A 17717-nucleotide genomic window follows, 5' to 3' on the forward strand; every position below is an offset into this window, starting at 1 on the left:
GCAGCGAATTCCACAGATCCACAACCCTCTGAGAAAATAAATTTCTCCTCATCTCAGTTTTAAATGGGCGGCCCCTTATTCTAAGATCATGCCCCCTAGTTCTAGTCTCCCCCATCTGTGGAAACATTCTCTCTGCATCCACCTTATCAAGCCTCCTCATAATCTTATACGTTTCGATAAGATCATCTCTCAATCTTCTGAATTCCAATGAGTAGAGGCCCAACCTACTCAACCTTTCCTCATAAGTCAACCCCCTCACCTCCGGAATCAACCGAGTGAACCTTCTCTGAACTGCCTCCAAAGCAAGTATATCCTTTCGTAAATATTGAGAACCAAAACTGCACGCAGTATTCCAGGTGTGGCCTCACCAATACCCTGTATAACTGTAGCAATACTTCCCTGCTTTTATACTCCATCCCCTTTGCAATAAAGGCCAAGATTCCATTGGCCTTCCTGATCCCTTGCTGTAGCTGCATATTAAACTTTTGTGTTTCATGCACAAGTACTCCCAGGTCCCGCTGTACTGCAGCACTTTGCAATCTTTCTCCATTTAAATAATAACTTGCTCTTTGATTTTTTTTCTGCCAAAATGCATGATTTCACACTTTCCAACATTATACTCCATCTGCCAAATTTTTGCCCACTCACTTAGCCTGCCTACATTCTTTTGCAGATTTTTTGTGTCCTCCTTACACATTGCTTTTCTTCCCACCTTTATATCATCAGCAAACTTGGCTACGTTACACTCGGTCCCTTCTTCCAAGACGTTAATAGAGATTTTAAATAGTTGGGGTCCCAGCACTGATCCCTGCGGCAACCCACTAGTTACTGATTGCCAACCAAAGATTTAAACCATTTATCCCGACTCTCTGCTTTCTATTCGTTAGCTAATCCTCTATTCATGCTAATATATTACCCCCAACCCCGTGAAATTTATCTTGTGCAGTAATCTTTCATGTGGCACCTTGTCAAATGCCTTCTGGAAGTCCAAATACACCACATCCACTGGTTCCCCTTTATCCACCCTCTTCGTTGCATCCTCAAAGAATTCCAGCAAATTTGTCAAACATGACTTACCCTTCATAAATCCATGTTGACTCTGCCTGACCGAATTATGCTTTTCCAAATGTCCTGCTACTGCTTCTTTAATAATGGACTCCAACATTTTCCCAACCACAGATCTTAGGTTAACTGGTCTATGGTTTTGTGCTTTTTGTCTGCCTCCTTTTTTAAATAGGGGCGTTACATTTGCAGTTTTCTAATCTGCTGGGACCTCCCCAGAATCCAGCGAATTTTGGTAAATTACAACCAGTGCATCCACTATCCCTACCGCTACTTCTCTTAAGACCCTAGGATGCAAGCCATCGGGTGTAGGGAATTTATCTGCCTTTAGTCTCATTATCTTACTGAATACCACCTCCTTAGTGAGTGTGATTGTGTTAAGTTTTCCCCCCCATAGCCCCTTGACTATTCACTTTTGGAATATTGTTAGTGTCCTCTACCGTAAAGATACAAAATATTTGTTCAGTTGGAGTACCTCTCTGTGATGTGCTCCAGAAAGGCAGGTAACTCCATTTCATCAAAGGCAGGCGCCCTCATCCTCCCCTCCTTCTTGATATTCCTGCGCTTGGATGTTTCCTTTAACATTGGCATAATTTTTTTTCTGGATATTAATTTTCCTTTCTTAAATATCTGTTCTTGTGTTGAAACTGAATAATTATTAGTTGCTACCAATTTTTTCCACTGTGCTATCTATTTTCAAACTCACTGGCCTTCGACTACCTTGCTGCCCCTTTTCACTCTCTCTCTCTCCTCCTCAACTCACTGCACATATGTGTGACCCCTGACCCCGAAAATCGTGGCTGTAAAGTCCTTACTCAACAGTGTGAAAACACACGAGGCACATTCTGGGGACAAGGTCACTCTGTGACCTTAACTCTTTATTTACAGGACTCCAAAGACGATGACCCTGCATGGGACCTCCCTTTTTATACCTGTGTGATAAGGTAAGGAGTATCTCCCACAAGTTCACCCCTTGTGGTCAAGGTGTGCATCTAGGTTGAGTGTATACAGTAATACAATGGTGTTACATTGTGGTTACATACATGACAGCGGCTAAAACACTTGTGAAACAAAATCTGAAAAAAGAAATGTGAGCATGCGCAATTCCGTGCCGCACCACCCGTCGAACAGAGAGCTGATCTTGATCAACTACTAAGATGCATACCACCCGATGCAGACCGCTGACATACCGCCAACATTTTTTTCACCAATTTTGCCTTCGTCAGTCTCGGTGGAATGCCAGCGTAAGAAACGACATACCACCGGCATACCGCTGACAAATTGGCGGACCATTGGTATCGTGTGTTGCCATTCTGTGACTGACAATTTAAGATGGCATTGGCTTATGTACAATGCAGAAAAAACACTGGCAATTTTACAGAACGTACGCAAACACAGAAACTTCAAAATCAAATTCACAGCCATCCAAGTGTCGAGCATCATTTTTCATTTTGCTGGGAGGCTGTATTCAGGTCTCAATGCTGGTCTATAGTTGTGACCCTCATGGGCATTTTAAGTAGCTGATCGTTAAACTGTGAAAGCACCAGCATGCTGCTCAGCTACTTAACATGAATGCTAGTGTATATATTTTGATTTCTTAAATTTTATTTTGCTTCCTTCATTGCTGTCAGCCCAAAACTACGCAATTGTTTCTATTTATTAAAGTTGATCCATGACATCAATTCACTATTTGGTTTATTATACACGTGATGATGGTCCCTGATCCTACATGATCATTTGTACAGTGCATCTTTACTGTAATCACCAGCTAATCTCCCAGACATCATTGAGGCACCACAAGACATGTACTCAGCCTGTTTTTATATTATATGGATGCTAATTTCTAATACCGAACGTGGAGTGGACTGGAGATTTTATTGACAATCTGCAGCAGAAACAGCTCATAAATAAAAAGCAATCACTGAAACATTAAGTCAGCAAATGTTATATTTTGATGTCTCAGCAACTGGGTGAAATTAGTTCATGATTTTTGCAGGAGTCATTTATCTCACTGCAATCCATTGATTTAAACCAGAAAATGCCGCTGAAGTCATGTTAAGATTTAAATATCCTCTGGCAATATTTGTAATTCTACCTCCCACTGTACTGAACAAAATATTTGTGGGCTGGGATGGGGCTCCTTTGGAAGAGTACTGTGACCTCTTCATGCAACACAACAACAGCAGGTGCAACCACTTCCCGCTCCATGAATTTTCCAGCTCTTTTTCAAAAAGGCATTGACTCATGATGAGGTCTAGATCAGGGGTGGGCAATTATTTGGGCTGGAGGGCCACTTAACAAGTTTTGGTGATCTGTTGAGGGCTGCACACCGATGTTCCCCCTAAGGCGCGTGTCTGCACGGTTGCGCAACAATCGCTGCATGGTGGCCGGACACGCAGCAAATTTAAAGGGACCGCGCGCGCAAAAATAAATAAGAGGGAATATTGCATGAACATAAATTCAGATAGTCGTCAGATGCTATCTTACATACACAACATGTATTGGATAGGGCTTGGAAATGAATCAAAGATAAAAGTTGAAATGTGGTGGTATCTTCTGGTCTCTGTAAATCAATGCTGTGAAATAGAACTGTACCCTCTTTAGAGCCTGTGTCAGCATCAATTCCCCACCTCAGTCATCCTTATGCCCTTCTGCAAAGATTACTAATGCCATCCCAATTGGTGCCAGATGAAAACCCCCTGCCATCGTACTGTGGATACCGGGAGAGAAAAGATGGTCACTTTCTTCAGTAAAAGAGTTGTGGAGATGAGCAGCCATGACTCCACTTTAGAATGGATAGGGCATATTCGAGTATGCAGTGCATTCTGGGTACGGACCTCCACCATTGGGGCCCAGAATCACAGAACGCATCCTTTTAAGATCGAGCCAAGGAAAATTGCTTTTGTGAATTATTAAGGTGAGTGAAGTATTGTTATGGTCTTTCCTTGGCTGCAGTTCGGGTCTGTCTCTGACCCATGAGAAGTGAAAGTGGATAGACAAATATGCAGCTTGAGCTCTGGCTCACGTTCTATTTCTGGCCCCATCTCGCGAGCTGGATAGAATGACCTGGTGGACCGGATATGGCCCGCAGGCCGTATTTTGCCCACCACTGGTCTAGATCAATGGGCACTACCATCGCGATGGGTAGATGAAATTGCATTAGTGGCACGGTCACCTAGGGATCAAGAACATTTAATTCACCATCGTGAACACTGGACGAACTCATGGGAAATGGTGGCGAGTGCCTCGAGTGAAGTATTGTGGCATTGCACAATGCAAATAGGGACCTTGAACGTATGAATGAGAAAATGCAAGTGCAAACTACTGATTCTTGTTCGATACTGGCGATCCTGGTGCGTGCCAGCTGCAACCTGGGCATTTGGGTATTTTTACTTCCTTTCTACCTTGGCAGCAAGGGCATCGAACAGAAAAGCTCCCTTCTGTTCACGTACAAGATCCATGGATCACAGTGTGAGATGGGTTGGTGGCAACAAGAGGGATTAGCTGTGGGAAGCGAATGCTCAGGCCTGCTGTTGACTACTCTGGAGCGAGAACCAGCCTCCCGCTGGGAAAGCTTCAGTGCTAAAGATGTCCGCAGGAGGATCTGGATTAAGCAGCTGGTGGTGCGCAAGCCTGGTATTTGAAATTGGACATGTAGCACATTAAGCTATCTGGCAAAATGCAAGCTTGTTCTGTGTGTGACCTCCCACCATACTGAAAACAGATGTCCCTCTTATCGCCAATGAAGAAATCTTACAATTTGGGACAATAGCTGCTGAGGTTGGCTATTGGAGCACTTGTTCATATATCCTGGGCTCAATGCCTGACACAATTGGGTTGCAGAGGTGTAAGCAGCTGATGCATATGTTCTGTGCACCCAATTGGTCGAACCATCATCCAATGGGCTAGTGCATGGGTCTGTGCTGTGGTGAAGGAAAGTCACTGTTGTAATGTGGGAAACGCGGCAGCTAATTGCACACAGTAAGCTCCCACAAACATCAATGTGATAATGACCAGATAATCTGTTTCTGTTATGTTGATTGAGGGATAGATATTGACCAGGACACCGGGGATGGACTCCCCTGCTGTTCATAGATATAGTGTAATGGGATATTTTACATCCACCTGAGAGGGCAGACACATCTGAAAGGCAGCACCTGCGACAGTGCAGCACTCCCTCAGCACTGCACTGGAGTATCAGCCAAGTCTCTGGAGTGGGAAGTTGAACCCACAGCCTCCTGACGTAGAGGCGGGAATGCTACCCATTGAGCAACGCTGACACTGGAGGACAATGGCAATGCACTCACAGCGGTCTAGAGGTCCCATGCAAGAGGATCACTGGCTCTTGCATGAAAAAAAATGCATGCGCGGAAATTTGAAAAGGCCGAGCAGCCCTTTAAAGGAGCCAGGCACCCAAAGAAAAAATAGAGGGAACGAGATGTCTTGCTTGGTTAAGGTGCTGGAGGGGTTTGGCTGCCCAAGATCATTTTTGTCTCCACATTAAGTTGTGAAAATCCTGAGATTTTGTACTTGCAGGTTGCACAATTTTATAAACCAATGAACTGGAACAGGTCGGTGACAACAATCTCCTCTTTCACCCTTGACCTTTCAGAATCTATCAAGGCTTTGACAGATTCACCATTGAAGACAGGAATGCCAACACTCTGTCCCTGTCACTAGATTCTCCTTTTTCTGAAATACTAGGAGGTGCAAAGACATTGGGTTAACCAGGATCAATTTAAATACTGACAGTCTCGAAGGCTGCTTCACAATTCACAGTATGGATCTGCCCTTTCATCTGCTCTCAAAATCACTATAATACCTGGGTTTAGTCATTGCCTCAGAGCAGGCAGGGCAAATTCTATCGCCAGTGGTTAAGAAGCGAGAAATCAATTTTATTAGATAAGGAAAGAAATAATAAACATGTCAGTGATCATAAACTGGATGTGTATTCAGTATGTTATTTCTGCACATCACAACCAATCTGTAATAAAAGGCAGTTCTGTGCGTCGGTAGCGAGCAGAAACAATTATGCAGAGCTCTGTGGCATGGAGGGATGTGGAATTGTCCCTCTGATCCTTTGAAGCTACAGAGCTCCCGGTGAGAGCCAAGTGGAGAGCAAGGAGGAAAAACTATCAATAGAGCCATCTGTGGGCTACATTCACAATCCTTCCTGCCCCTAAGTCAGAGCAATATGAGCAGGGATCCAAACATACAGACCACTTCCACTTGTGACTACAGACAACTTGTGGTCTGGGGAATTCAGAGTAATGAAAAGAAAAAAGAAAGACTTGGATTTATATAGCGCCTTTCGTGACCACCGGACATCTCAAAGCGCCTTACAGCCAATAAAGTACTTTTTGGGGTATTGTCACTGTTGTAATGTGGGAAACGCGGCAGCCAATTTGTGCACAAGCAAACTCCCACAAACAGTGACGTGATAATGACCAGATAATCAGTTTTTTTGTTATGTTGATTGAGGGATAAATATTGGCCAGGGCAATGGAATGGAAGAACAACAGAACCAAAGGTGACCTTGAAGAAGAAAACATTTAAATACGCTTAAAAAAAACTGATCAAACAGAACAAAACTAAACCCACGTCGTTAAACCCAGCAGAATTGTTTATCAGTGCTGCAGTAGTAGAGGGCTAGAAATTCATTATAGCCAAGAAATGGGCAGTGTTTAGATTAATAATGGTTAAGCTGCACCACCTGAAAATCGTTTAGGCTGCACGCAATATTTATCCTCACTCATTAAAATGATTGCAGGCATGATTCTCATCTAAAATCTCAAGCTCATTGGTATTACACTGAGAAGCTGGACCAATATCGGGGGCAGTCTAAACACAAGTAATGATTGCCACAGGCTTTTTTCACTACTTATAGCAGAGGTTCATTGATGCTCTAGCACCTCATTCTCAGCATTGTTGGGTGTGCAGCTGCCTTAGCAAGTAGAAACAGAACAAGGAGAAGTAATACTTGATTACAAATCCTGATGGCAGATTGTCGCCCCAGGGAAAGAACCCAGAGGTTTTTCAATCAAGCTTTGGATTCATTGGTTTTAGTGGTGGAGAGAAGACGGGAGGTCCTTACCCGGCAACTGGCAGGAGGCCCTCACCACAAGTCTGCCGGACAATGTGGAGGGAGGTGGTACACCATGTCACAGGCAGTTGCAATATTTCCAGGAACAGTGAAACTTCGCTTCTCGGCCTTTTGGCTAAGATCAAGTGTAGTATCTGTTCTTATCAGTTTAATATTCCCTATGGGGATATGATATTGAATTGATTTTTGGACAGGGAGCTGGATCAGGGGCATGCCCCGTCCACTCCATGCACCGACCTGGTATTGCAATATTTCCAGTAACGGTGCAACTTCGCCTCTCAGCCTTTTGGCTAAGATCAAATATATTGGCGCAAAGTGATCTTTGGCGTTAGAGTTGATCTGGAAAGAAATTGGACATTTTAAAAAAACACATGTCACAGGCAGTACTGTGCTCCCCAGGACCTGCACCCAGTGCAGGAGGAAATTTAATGATCTCGCATGGGTAATCAGGGTGAGTGAAGGCTTACCAAATACTACATACTACCATCTGTACCACAAGCTTCACACACTGCTCAATGCACCACACACTCACTCACCAACAATCACTACCTAGCAACACTCACACCCACATCTCACACCTTGCACTCAATGACAGCTATTCAAATATGCACAAGGGTCATTAGTTATGAGAATTAGTGTGAAATATGTGATAAGTTTATAGATAAACTTATTAATTGTGTTTGGAATATTTTGTGGTCTCTCTTATTTCACCTTTGCGCCCAGGAGGATGCTGTGATATGGCGTGAGACAGAGATGGTATGATGGGGATGTGGTGAGCTACGGGGATCTGGGGTTTCATTTTGCGGATTGGAGTCTGATGAGACGGTCACGGATAGCCTGTCGGGAAGGGCAATCGTCTGGCTGCCTCTGCCCATCCTCCTCATCCTCCTCTGCCTCATCATTCTCCTGAGGTGATCCACAATCCCTGGTGGCAAGGGCTGTGCTCTCATGATGGCCAAGTTGAGCAGCATGTAGCAGACCAAAATGAAATGGGACACCCACTCCGGTGAGTACTGGAGGACCCCTCCCGAGTGGTCAAAGCAGCGGAACCGCTCAATGGTGGTCCTGGTGGCAGCATAGCTCTCATCATATGAGTGCTGGGCAGGAGTGTTGGAGTTGCGGAGGGGAGTCATTAGCCAGTGGAGAACGGATAGCCCTTGTCTCTGACCAATCACCTGGCAGATTGACATGGAGGTTGGAAAAGTGATTGCACACCAGTCTGGTGCAGGATGAATGCATTGTGACTGCTGCCAGGATAGCGAGCATTGATGGTGAGGATTCGCTGTATGTGGTCGCACACCAACTGCACAGTAAGTGAGTGATAGCCTTTGCTGTTACAGACAATCTCAGGATTGTTATGCGGTACCTGCAAAGCCACATGGGTGTAGTTGATGGTGCCCTGCACCATGGGGAATCCCACTAGCCTGACAAAGCCACATGCCCACTCGTTCTGCTTCGCTCTGGTGATTGGGAAGCCAATGTAGTCCCTTCTCCAACTGTAGAGAACCTCAGTGACCTCTCAGATGCAGCGATGAACGGTGAACTGTGCAACGTTAGGTATGTCTCCTGCTGCAGATTGGAAGGATCTGCTGATGAAGAAACTGAAGGCCATTATGACCTTGACTGGCACTGGGAGAGCCGTGAGCACCTGGGTCTGAGGTCGGAGGTCTGGGTTGCAGGAAGTGGCAGAGTTCGGTGACCACCTCCTTGGAGAAGCGAAGCCTCCTAATACACTGCTCCTCACTTAATTGAAGGTAAGATGTGCTGTTAGAAGACACTCGGAGGGTAAGGCCTCCTGATGAGAGCCCTGATGGCCCTTGTCCTCCCTCTGCAAACATGTTCCCGTCTTTCTTGTTGCATCCGCTCCCTCTGCCGTAGATCCTGGAGGAAAAGGTCGACTGCCAACATATCAACTTTTATAGGTTGAAGCTTTTCAGAAATAATTATGGAGTTTTGTACTTGCCAGAAACCTCTTTGATACCAACTAACATTGAAATAACTAAAGAAAACTCTTGGGGTAGAAATTGGCCTCCTTTGCACCTCCTGTTAGTGCCCCGTTATCGCCCCCTGGAGGCACTAATAGCTTTCCGACTGGGCGTGGCAAAACTACCAATGTCTGCAAACTTCCCTAAAGTCACAACCTCCTGCACCTGGAGTGTGTGACGTCATCCGGCATGCAGCGTCTCGCTACCGCTCTGGATCCTAAATTCCCTTCCGCCCCTTGCCAGGGGTCAACAACAGCAGCTGCAGGAGGCATTGTGAGCTCATCTGGCCACTTGGGGAGCGGTACTTAAAGGCATTGGTTGCCAGGTAGGCCAATATTTTATTCAGAGCCCTCAGTGCTACTTTTTGAATGTTTCCTATGGCATGCTTGAGCAGCCCTGCACTCTCTCTCAATGCTTGCAGCTGCTCTTCATGGATTGCCGATCCTGTCACCCACCATTCCCAGGCTTGCCTTCGAAGCACGTCAGCAATGGTCTTTCCCTTTAAGGGACAAAAGGATTCCAGCAGTGCTGCTCGGGACATTGTGCAGCGCATTGCTGCTACCATCCCTCTTGCTCAGTTTAATGCTCCAAGGGAAAGGGGGTAGTGCTTGATTTAGCGTTCCATTTCCCTCTTGGAGCGCTAAACTGGAAGTTCGCGTCTGCTGGAATTCGGTAGCGCCCAGTGATACTTTTGCGCTCCCGCAAAAGTAATCAACCAAAACAGGGCGCTACGCAATTTCGAGCCCTTGCAGTTGCAGCAAGCAGTGCAAAGCCACTCAACATGCAACACTCTGTTGTTATATTTTCAGTATAACTCTCAAACACACAGCCTTAACATAGCAGAATACTCTGGAACTCTAGTCAGATGACCTGTTCCCTCTTTATTTGTACACAGCACGGGCTGCAATGCCACAGTAGTCCACAGGTGAAGCTATATATATTACACTTCTCCCTCCTTAATGAAGAAGTAATTATAACAAAATAATCATCATACATAACTTGCATGGTTATACATAACAAATGATATGGACTTATTTTGCCATATTTCAAATCAAGCTTAACCACTTGTTTTCTGTTTCGAAGAGGATACCTTCACACTCGAACAGAACCTTCAAAACATGGTGTTGAATTTAAACTCATTCGAGGCTGATCCTGAGGAAAGTTTTCCTCCAAAGGGTGCCCTTGATTTCCATTTGAACTCTCTCTCTCTCTCTCTCTTTCACTCTACCCCCTTTATCAAAATAACTGCATGCAAAAGCAATTGGTCTCTCCTCCCTAGTACATGAGATCACTGCCCCAATTCCAATGTAAAACAACAATGGGTGTAGCCCAATTACATAGATCTATCTTAGAAATAATGTTCAGTCTCTAGTCTTTTGAGTTCTTGCTCAACTTTTTCCTTGAGTGCATATGGTATGGGACGTAGTTTGCAGTAAACTGATCTAGCATCCTTCTGTACGGTTCGCGTCTTGAACGGGGATCAAGGGGTATGGCGAGAAAGCAGGAATGGGGTACTGAGGTTACATGTTCAGCCATGAACTCATTGAATGGTGGTGCAGGCTTGAAGGGCCGAATGGCCTACACCTGCACCTATTTTCTATGTTTCTATGTACCCTGACACTCGCCTTTAGCCTTGGATCGGACTGCCTATTCCGCAGAACACCTTCGGATAATTCTTGATGACATCATCCTTTGATGCAAATCTCATTTCAACACACAAAATCTCACTCCAATCCCGCTTCAGTGATCCCAACCAATTTCTTCCTAGTAAGGGAAGCTTGTCTCCTGCCACCACTAATCGAGGCAAGCTCTGAAATTGATCCTTGTATTTCACCGGTACGGTGATGCGACCTACCACAGGAATGTTCTCTCCCGAGTAGCCTCACCACTCTATCTTGGATTTTCCAATGGGAAATCACGCAATTTGTCGAGGTATAGCGACTCTGTACTACACTCATGGATACACCAGTGTCAATTTCCATGGGTATCTTGGTTCCTGCAACATCTATGTGGATGATATTTTTTGAATCGCTGTTAGTTAATCTCATGCTCCTGATATGAGGCACTAAAACTTTTCATCCTGTTGTTTTTCTTCCATAATATGTAGTCTCTAGGGATTTCTATTTATAGCTTTGAAAGCTGGTTTACCCTTCAGTCAGCATGCCTTTGCAAGATGCCCAGTTTTCCTGCAGATGAAACACTCTGCCTTCACATATGGACAACTTTGAGCAATGTGTTGTCCCAGGCACCGATAGCAGGACTTCAATACTCTTTTACCATTGCCAGTTTCTGAGACATTGGGGCCCAATTGCCTTTTACTTTTACCTGCAGGCGATTCACCTCAGTTGTCTGATGACTGGAAATAGTATGAAATTCTCGGGAATATTGGTCAGCCATGTTCATTGACATAGCTGTCTGACAAGTTAAATCAAAAGTCAAGTTAGGAGTTGTCAATAACTTTCTTCATTCCACAAACCAAGCAGTCACACAATGCTCAGTCCTGAAAGTTTCCAAAATTACAGTGAATAGATAGCTTTTTTAATGCTACAGTGTACTCACTGATATTTTCTTCAGTTAACTGATCTCTTGTTCCGAAACGATAACTTTCAGCAATTTCCAGGGGCTCAGGACTATAGTGCTGAATCTGTTTAAGAGATGTGACCTTTGGCTTGACAGGCACAAGCAAATTTTTCAGGGTTTCATACACCTCGGGCCCTGCTTCAGTTAAGAAAATTGGCCATTGTCTTTCCAACACCACCCGGTTATGGTTTTCATGATTGGGGACTTCGATGATATTATTTGCGGTGAAAAACATTTCTAGCCGCTTCACATATGCTCCAAAACTTTCACGGTTGCATTGAAACTCCCCCAAATGCCCTATTATTCCCATTGGCATGGCCATCTGGACTCTGGCAGTTCAGACAAGTGTGCTTGTAATTTATCTTGGATTTGTAGCTGTTAATCAAAACAAAGAAGCTCTCAAAGACTCTGTTGCTTGGCTGAATCCTCCACCAACAAAAATTGCAGCTTTTTTTCCCCAATTATCCCATCTTCATCACCATTGTTATATCTTCAGTACAGCTCTCAAACACACACAGCCTTAAGAATACTCCGGAACTCTAGTCAGGTGACCTGTCCCCTCTTTATTTGTACACAGCACTGGCTGCAGTGCCACAGTAGTCCACAGGTGGAGCTATATATATTAGACCTGTCAGGTGCGAGTGATTGGTGATGACTCCTTTAAATAGCATCGCTGGAGCCGGCTTTCTGTTGCTGCATGCCACCACAAGCTGTTGTTATTTTCTCCAGCCAGTAAGTTCATTGGTTGTAACGAAGTTGGGCGATCGAGTGTCAAGTGAGCGTTGCACACTCAATGACGTCACGATTTACGTGACGGCGAAGTCCCCGGCAATCAAGTTCAGCGGCAGCGCTATTGGCAATATCAATATGACGTATGGCACTGGAACCGGCACCAGGTGTCGTTGGAGCTCTCAACGGCATTTTAGCACCATCTCATGGCACCAACATGTGCCACAAACCATATGAATTTCTTCCCCTATGTTCACATTACGTAAGAATGTTCTGCATCCTACTTAGATCTCTGCGCCGTTTGAAACAGTGTACTGGCTGACTTTACCAGACTTTACAAATGAGCACAATATGGGCTAACGCATGGGGAGATGAATATGTATTTGTTGCCAGTAAAGGGACATTTGAAAGGGCTTCTGACACTAATGTACTTTGTCCCTCCCTACTCTCATCCCAGCACAAATGTTCTCACTTCCTCTTTGAAAGATAGTTGCCGCTAAAAACTCGGGCCTGGCATAGATACCTCCGTGCTTTCAGTGATGTCAGTCACTCCTGTCTGAACATTTAACTGTTATAGGAGTTTACTCCCGCTGCCCTATATCTATTTGTGCGATAACAATATGCAGAAGTGTAACAATAGTAGCCTTTTGTGACCTTAACTGGATGACTGTGCCTTTTGCAAGCGTTTCTGTTCAGTCCCTCTCTGAAGCCAGACTGAGCAAGCACGAGGTGACATGAAGCTTGATAAAAATCATGAAGTTCTTTTATTTCACAGCAAGTGAATGGAACCGAGCAAGTGCTTTGATCAGATTCACTTACCTGTCATAGAATGGTTATGTAATTTATTCTTTATGACATCACAAACACACAGACTACAAGATGGCTCCATTGCACAGGAGCTTGTCAAATGACCTAGTCACATGATGCTTTTATTGTATTTACAGCAGCAGTTGCATTACCACAGTAGCCCACTAAGTGGAGCTCTATATTACAGGTTACAGCACAGAAGGAGGCCATTCGGCCCATCAATAAGTACAACTTGTGTTCACATAATAATACAATATAATGAACATGCACTGCTTCCCCACATTCGTGGTCATCTGGCTTGCTGCCAACAAAATAAATAACAATCTCTCCTGTATTCTAAACTTCTCTCAGCCATTGCTGCCTCACAGAATTTTGTTTCAAAACCCAGGCTGTCTAAAAGGCCTGCGAGACCCTCTGTGGAGCAGGGACAATCCAAAACAATGGTTGTTTCAAAATAGTTAATTCTCATCCTTGTGTTCAAATTCCTCCATGGCATCGCCGCTCCCTATCTCTATAACCTTCTCCAGCCCTGCAACCCTCCGAGATATCTGTGCTCCTTCAATTCTGGCCTCGTGCACATTCTTGATTTTCATCAACTCCATAATTGGCAGCTGCCTGGGCCCCCAATCTCTGGACGACTGTCCTATCTGAAATTCACCACCGCCGCATTCTGAGGATGTTGCAGTTTTCGTCCCCTCACACGTCGGAGAATCACTTCAGAAGTGCAGTAGCTCTATCTCAAACACATGCTCTCTTTGTGTGCAGTTCCCCATGGAGTGCGGGATCGATGAACTTACACTTAGAAGGATGCTAGATCAAACCTTTTTGTTTTATAAAGGTTTGATTTCTATGGAAGATGTTCAAAAAGAGTGTACTGTATCCACATCCAAAATGTAACCTTTAATTGCTTCCTACACAAACAGACCTGCACAATATTGATCTCTGGCCTTGGGACCAGAGAATACATCACAGAAGGATTCTCTATTATTTATGAAAGTTGGAGTATGGCTACATTCACTATCAGGTTCTGACTAACACTGGTGAACACATGATAAATACACATAATCAATAGAACCCGAGCCAGATAGCGTTGCGTCAGATACAGAATGCCTCTTGGGTGTGACTCTGGAGGTCAGACTGACCGATGGTTAACTTGATAGACTGACCTTTGCACTCTTTTGCGCATCAAACTCAAAGCAAGTATCCCATTTTACCCAGCACTTATCAGGCAACCCCTCACTGAAAAAGGGACCACGCTATAAGTTGTTCCATAACGGCTTATTTCATTAAACTTGAAGAAAATATTTTGTGCACTTGGGAGTTTATCTTTGCTCAGATGGATTAATGGTAGATCATATGAGAGAGATTGCCTTTACTGGAGCTTAATTTGGAATGGCATGTTTGGACTTGCGGATTCATTTCCCAAGTTGAATCAGGATAATCATTATTTCTACCACTCAAGTGCATAAGTAACAACATCTGGGCTCTGCTTGCTTTTAACAGTTAATCTCCAGAGCGATAGGCTTCCCGGTCGGTGTCTGATAAGAATCTTCAACTTCACTTACATAATATCTCAAAAGGGACTGAATCTAGACATTCTACATTACCAGATACTTCCCTTGCACTAAGTATCAATGACTCAGATCACATAAGCGAACCCTCACACCTTATGAATTGAACTGTGACCTTAGATATACAATATCCCAAAGTCAGCAAGACCATCCTTGTTATTGTAACTGAAATGACATGAGCACTGCTATGTTTTTCTAGCCTTTGAACAACAGAAGAATACGCACGTTATCTTCAACTTCAAACTACCATGAATCAAGATAACCAACAGTAATAATTAAACTGTAGCAAAAGATTAACACAGCGGATTTCAGTTGATACCAAAACCTTTAATGTACAATTCCTTGAAAACAAAAATAATAAAAATTGAAACACCTTGCTAACTTTCCTAGTAATACGAAATCTTGACCACTAGCCATAACAAAAACTTGGACATAAATTGTAGCTAACTTGTGGGGAGACTTCATACGCTCCATTCTGTAACGCAGTATAAAAGGAAGAAACGACAAATGAGATTGTTTTCCCCTGTCCCCTTGAAGATCAAGCTGGGACATAAGGAATCAAAAATTGTACGCTTCGCAATTAAACAAAGCAATCAAACATCTTAACGATTTCATCTCCAGCCAGGATCTGACACCCCGAGTGAGCCAGAAACCTTAAACAATGTCTACTTCATTGTGATCAAATTTTAACATTTATTTATTATTTATTATCAAAAGACAATAACAAGTATTAACCTTTCTGTACAGTTCTACCAAAAAAAGGTCTGGGTTAAAATATGACGCCAGAGAAACATTTTTTATTATCCCCACGTCGCACATGACAGATGTTTTTATACCGGATTAATGCCAGAAGCACACCCTTAAATCCTTCGACATCCACAATTTGGGTTGGCAGGAGCAATAATTACGGATCATTCCCACTGTGCCAGTCAATGAGTTGGGAGGGGAGGGGGTTTGGGGAGCTGGTGGGCCTTGCAACAGGACTCACAGCAAACAGTCTGTTTGACAGCAAAGTGTTCACTTACAGAGTCGAGATAAACAGCTCCCTACAGCAAACAGTCCACAGAGTCTATTTAAACCACGCCTCCACAAACCACAGCAAACAGAACTGCCGACCGAAACTACAGCAACATGTTCCGATAAAAGCAGTGATGATTTCTCCAGCAGCATTCAGTGCGCGAAAGAGACAAATTCCGTGCGTGAAGTTAACTCCAGTTACTCGCAGCAGCGCGGACTTTAGTGGCGATTGGTGGGGGAAGTCTGTTGTGGCCAGAACTTAATCAGAAGGTATTTGTCAATGCACTGTTGCTCGTACAGCCTTGCTTGCCTGTCTCTCTTTCCCTCTGTACAAAGCTACAATTTCCATTTCCCCACCGGTTTACTGAGCGGCCTCGCGTAAAGCCAGTCTCTTGACAGCCATAGCCCTCACTTGTTCCTCACCCTTGTCCTCTCCTCAAGGTGCAATCTCCAGGATGGGGGGGGGTTGACAATCCCGGGGGGCGGGCACTGGCCTTCCCTCCTTCCACAGCAGTACGTCGCACCGGCATATTCAACCACGGAGAGCATCGCGGCTTTGAGCTCCTGCCACTTGCGCTAACCAGCAGGGACCCCGGATAGCACGTTCCCTCGGCTCCTTCTGGTGGGCACGGCTCAGACCCAGCCGTGAGCTGCATTGCTAGTAGGGAGGAAGGTGAGGGGGCGATGGCAGCGGCTGGGTGGGGGAGGAGGAGTTGCGTTTTCCTTCACGTTGACCCCGTGAAACGATCCCTGACAGAACATTTAAACCGAGCAAAATACACAGAAGGCTCCCTCGAATGGTACTCAACCGTACAGAGCCGAATAGTCCCAGGGTTATTCTACCGAATATATCGCACTGATAATCCTCGCCTTACAATAAAGTGTCTTGTTTTATTTCGTTCCCCTGCTTTGTTTGTTTCTCAGCACTCAATTCCGTCACCCTTTGTGACGTGGCCAGTTGGAACAAGTGCTCAGGCCTTGGAATGGTGGACTGTGAATCAGGGCGGGTGAAACACCTGGGGTCAATGCCCTTCCCACCGGATCCCGACTGTGTGGACCAACTTATGATGAATGACTGAAGCAACTCCATAGGAGGAGGCCACTCAGCCCATCGTGCCTGTGCTGGCTCTTTGAAAGAGTTATCCATTTAATCCCACTCTCCTGCTCTTTTCCTGTAGCCCTGCAATGTTTTTCCTTTCTAAGTATTTATCCAATTAACTTTTGAAAGTGTCAACTGTGGCTCAGTGGGTAGCACCCTCACCTCTGACTCAGAATCTTGTGGGTTCAAATCCCACTCCAGAGACTTGAGCACATGAATCTAGGCTGACACTCCCAGTGCAGTGCTGAGGGAGCGCTACGCTGTTGGAGGTGCCATCTTTTGGATGGGACATTAAACCAAGGCCCCGTCTGCTCTCTGAGATGGATGTAAAAGATCCCGCGGCACTATTTCGAAGAAGAGTTATCCCCAGTGTCCTGGCCAATATTTATCCCTCAATCAACATAACAAGAACAGTTTATCTGGTCATTATCACTTTGCTGTTTGTGGGAGCTTGATGTGCGCAAATTGGCTACCGTGTTTCCCACAGTACAACAGCGACTACACTCCAAAAGTACTTCATTGGCTGTAAAGCGCTTTGTGATGTCCGGTGGTTGTGAAAGGCGCTATATAAATGCAAGTCTTTCTTTCAAATTGAACTGTTGCACCCCTGAAGGGACTGAAAGACATTTCCTCGTTTGCTGAGAAGTTTTTAAACTAATTTCAGAGCAAAGCAGCACGTACAGTTAATACTTATCACTTGATTTACAATCAAAACTTATTTGCATAAGGCAAAACAACAACAACTTGCAGTTATGTTGCGCCTC

General features: G+C 44.6%; 1 pseudogene; it reads left to right on the forward strand.

Moving 5' to 3' along the window:
* Positions 1–7260: 7260 nt before the first annotated feature.
* On the forward strand, positions 7261–7439 carry LOC139233270 (U2 spliceosomal RNA; annotated as a pseudogene).
* Positions 7440–17717: the final 10278 nt, after the last annotated feature.

This window comes from Pristiophorus japonicus, chromosome 20 (genome assembly GCF_044704955.1).
Source record: "Pristiophorus japonicus isolate sPriJap1 chromosome 20, sPriJap1.hap1, whole genome shotgun sequence".
NCBI classification, from domain to species: domain Eukaryota; kingdom Metazoa; phylum Chordata; class Chondrichthyes; family Pristiophoridae; genus Pristiophorus; species Pristiophorus japonicus.